This window comes from Pocillopora verrucosa, chromosome 6 (assembly GCF_036669915.1).
Source record: "Pocillopora verrucosa isolate sample1 chromosome 6, ASM3666991v2, whole genome shotgun sequence".
Classification (NCBI taxonomy): domain Eukaryota; kingdom Metazoa; phylum Cnidaria; class Anthozoa; order Scleractinia; family Pocilloporidae; genus Pocillopora; species Pocillopora verrucosa.
In genome coordinates, this window is record NC_089317.1 from 22,396,660 (window position 1) to 22,401,644 (window position 4,985).

Genomic DNA, 4,985 nt, shown 5'->3' on the forward strand with positions numbered 1-4,985 from the left:
GCTGAGACAAGAAGAATCAGAAAAGAATCTACGATCCCCAGAAACGCCACTTTTAAACACGAGACAACTAAGGTAAATTGAATTAAGTGTTATTTGTTTTATTTAAAACTATCGTTCAGATTATGATACGCGAAAAACTCTCCCCACCGATTTTTTCTTACATTCTGTTAATCAAAAGTTTCAATAATTATAAAGGCTTTCTTTTTGATCGTCTTAATAGTAACAATTTCCAGGATCCAAGGGGAGCAAAAGAGAGAACAATATTCAGTGTAGCTAGGTAAGGCGACGTGCCAGCTTTATACTTCTTCCGGCGTGATAACGATAATGATGACAACAATGGGCAAAAAGCACCGTCCGCTAATGATGACGATTATCATAGTTATTAACAAAATCTCAGTTATAGTACTGAAAAAAATCTCAGGGGGTCCTTTGAACAATCCACTTAATCTCGCCAGAAGTCAAAGTTGCCTACACTCATTCACGTTCTCGTAAAGGTCGGGCCGCAAAGTTTTTTTCTGTAGTTACCTTTTCTATGGCACCTACTTCCTAGCTATGTTAGTTGGATCAGTTAAGAACGCCTCACTTTTTCAAAAATTTACCTTGAATTTCATCGGTTTTGGCGTGCGTAATTTAGGCGAACCGATAAGGTGTCATTCAAGTCTTCCTGTTTCCTTGATTGACACGTGATGTTTACGAAAGTCGCCTCGATAGATAAGATAGAGTTAATATACATGGCTGTGGTATTTGTTTTTTGCTGAGTTCCGTAGTTTTTTGTAAATAATCCTCCAAAGTTTTATGAAATTAAAGTTTTGAAAAGTGTCACGACAAGCCTTCGCTCGAGTGAAATTTAATTTCCGTAAAACTCTGAAAAATAAAGAGATTCGATCAAACTGATTGTGGTTTTATAATAAGCATAGCTTTGGTTTTATCAACATTAAGAGTAAGTTTGTTATCATTTAACCAGCTAGCAATAGCATGCAAGTCGGCATTTAGGGCGCACTCCAGACCAGCTGGGTTTGAGTTATAGCAATAAAGCACTGCGTTATCAGTATATAGGGCTACCTCCGAATGCTTGATGACAGTGGGCAAATCATTTATATGAATAAGAAATAACAAAGGGCCCAATATGCTGCCCTGAGGCACGCCATGCGTTCAGGTAACAAATCAGACAATTCCGGACCGCAAGATGTACATTGCATTCGTCCATTAAGATATGACTCAAACCATTTAGCCGTGTCAGAAGTCACCCCAAAAGATGACAACTTTCGTAGCAAAATTGTGTGGTCGACCGTATCAAAGGTCTTAGATAGGTCCAAGAATACGGCTCCACACAGTTTGCCCCTTTCCATATTAAATAAAATTTCATCGGCAAAACTAGAAACAGCGTTAACTGTTGAATGTTTAGGCCGAGATCCGAATTGCTTTTCATTCAGTAGGTTATGTTGGTTAAGGTATTGATAAAATTGATAATGCACAGCCCTCTCTAGGATTTTACTAAGAGTTGGTAAAATAGAAATAGGGCGATAATCAGACGGGCTAGTACGGTTCTCGGCTTTGAAAAGTGCTGTGACTTTAGCGCATTTCCAGATGTTAGGAAACTCATTGGTTGCAATTGATAGATTTAAAAATTTCGTAATTGATGGAGTTATAGTTTGAGAAGCTCATTTCAGTAAACGGGCACTGATTCTGTCTAACCCGATGGCCTTATTGCGCTTAAGGGCACAAATCTGTTGTAAAACAAAGGAATGGCTTTCGGTTCTTAACTCAAAAGAAACCGTCGCTGGTTCAGCAACATTGAGTTTCGCAGGATTTACATAATTAAGAGATTGAGAGAATTTTTCTGCCAACAATCTTCCAACAGAAGCAAAGTAATCATTCAGGGCTGTAACAATGGATTTGGGGTCGTTATATTGTACTCCACTTGCAATTATATACTGCGCAATGGATGAGCTAACGTTGCTTGAGAAAGCATCATTCACTGCTTTCCAAACCATGCTGGAATCGCCTTTACTTTCTTCAATTAGGTTGCAATAGTAATTTGACTTCGAGGACTTAATTTCGCGATTCACAAAATTTCGCAGCTTTCTATACATTCCCCAGTGGTATGTAGAGTTTGATTTCTGTGCTTTCCGAAGATGATAATTGCGATCGCGCATCGCTTCGGCGATTTTATTATTTATCCAAGGAGCTGTCGTGCCCTAAATTACTCGGCGCTTTTTAAGCGGTGCATGAGAATCCGCAACTTCGGTAAATTATTTGTTCCAAGTCAAGACTGCGTCGTTGACATTGCTCTCATCGTCGGCAATGTGCCACGGAACATTTTTTAAGTCCTGGATGAAGGCATTAATGTCGCCATGGACAAAGGTAAGCGAGAAGAAAGAATTATTTCATCGATCATTTTTCATTTCTTTTTTTAAAATAAACATTTCACGTGCTACTTTTCCTTAATACAATGTCATCTACTTCGCTTAAAACAGTAATTATAATAACCTCCTCTCTCCACCTTTCGTTTCGGCGCTACTTCTGGTTATCATTTGCACTGCTTGCTTTTATATTAGTTAATTTAGCTTTAGACTTGTGACAGCATGGTAATTGTACCTTTTAGCTCAATCCAACTAAGTTTTGTAAACTTTGTCCTGTTTACTAGGGATAGAATTCTAACGAACGAGACTCAATCAAACTGTTTTATTCCGCTCTCCCATTCGCTTATTTACATCGGGTGTGTAAAAAGCTACTCTCGCAAAATTTGTAAGAAATCACTCTCTTATACGATATTCTCTACATTGTGGTTGGTTGTTGCCAAGAACTGATTTGAAAGGTCATTCAAGGCTGCGTTGATTATGTAAACCAATCAATGTCCATAATGTTCACACTCATCATCTGATGTGTCACGCACGAATCAAAGTCTCCGACATAAGTACGTGTTTATTACACCATGATATACCCGGGTTGTGTTCATTAAAATATTAGAATCTGTGTCGCAAAGAAGTAGTAGTAGAAGCCTCTGGTGAAAAGCGAACATCTGCGATTTTAAACATTTAACACCTTCGGGATGAATATCTGTTACAACAACTTTTGAAAATACTGGTTGAAATAAATACCACTACTTCGAATTTGCTTACTTAAGCCATTTTTGATTTGGTCTAAAAACCCAATACTCTTATTTGAATCACTCCCACATATACCCATTGACCCGCAGGCTGCGAAAATTCCTCTTTGCGTTTTTGGCTCTCGAACCAAAACCTTGTGGGGAGAGAAAATGGAAACTAAAGAGAAGAAAGGGCTGCTGTCAACTCTTCTGTTTTCTCTTTTTGCTTCTGGTTGTCTGTTTTTATCTTAATGAGTTCAAATTCTCCAATTCAAAATCAGTTTTTAATCACCCATTATTTTTCTCCATCTGAATTGAGTCAAAACATTTCCTCGTCTTCGACATAATTATCAAAGTGAATTTGCTTCACTAAAGAAAAACATAGGCATGCATAGTATACAAGAGTTATTTTGTTTGGCTGGGCGGGTTAAAATTGGGCTCTTCGTGTACCTAATTTTTTCATTTTTGTAACAGGAAAAGAGCATAACTTTCAAACGGACGAAAGTATCGCAATATTTTACCATAAGAGAAAGACAAACACATAATTTGTTTGAACTCACACAGGTATTTTGTGGTCTATTTTCTTTATTGTCAAAATTCTTCTAAGCAAAAATAAAACATGCATCGGTCAAAAGTCCAAATGCGGGAGAATTGCGTGAAAAATTCATTATTAGTAGCAGTTAGTCTCATTTGAATTTTTCTTAGTAGGGTTGGACAATGCGGTTTGAATACGTGACTAAATGCGGGTTGTTTACATGGAAATGGTACGCGATGGAGCGAAGTCTTATTTGACAAGATGGAATTTGATTAGTGGAATACAATCTAAGCGCATGAAAAATTGCCAAATGTCCATGTAGTACCATGATTGAGTTTTTTCTGATTGGACTTTAAACGTTGTTTTCATGGTACGTGATGGAATGTAAGTTTTTTGGCGTGTAAGTGGTGAGTAAAGCAACGGAAAAACACACTTTAACTTAAAAATGGTACAGATGATGCGAACCTTTCATAGCCCGATAAATCTCTACCTTAATCGACGAGGTTCCCGCGAAAGCCACAAACCATTACACTTATCAAACGCGCCCAAAATTTATGGTTTATGTCATTCTTTGTACACAGCCCCCTGATGCTATCGGATGTCATTTGCAAGAAAACAATTCCCAAACGCTGTGATTGGTGCGATACATACCCTAATGCGGAAAACTGATTGGTGTTATATACCTACCCTAAACGCTGTGATTGGTGCAAGATATCCAAATATTGTGATATGATTGGTGCGAGATACATACCAATACTTGGCACTCTGATTGGTGCGAGATAAATACCCAAATGTGGCGAACTGATTGGTGCGAGCAACATATCACTCTAAACTGACGCTATTAGAGAGTTATTTTTTTTTTACCCAAAAAAAAAATCAAAAAGGAAATTTTTGACTCCCTAGTCAACGAAATCCTCCCAAACTCTTTCGCAAAAAAATTAATTGTTAAACTGTGTGCTCAGAGGAGCTGCTAATAAGTTAAACAAAAAGAAGAAATAAAAAGACCTTCTCTGTTATTGTCTGTCTTCTTGTTTGTATACCTGTTTTTATGAAGTAAACGAAACAATTTGAACAGTACCACAGCGCAATTAGGAACCCCTAGCAAACCACGACGGCGACGGAAACAATTGTGGAAAACAAAAGGAAGGAGGGGTTGAATAATAGCTCGACACGTACATTACAATACTTTGTGTTTATTTAAGCGGTCCTCTGAAACAGCAAACTCCCTTCCTACTCGTGACGGCCTCCGGCCAAAAGTGATTTTATAGAAAGGCGATTCAAACGGCCCATGAGGGTGAAAAAAACACCACAAATGCGTCGATTAATATTTCATTTAACTTTATTGAGATATTCAGACTAAGA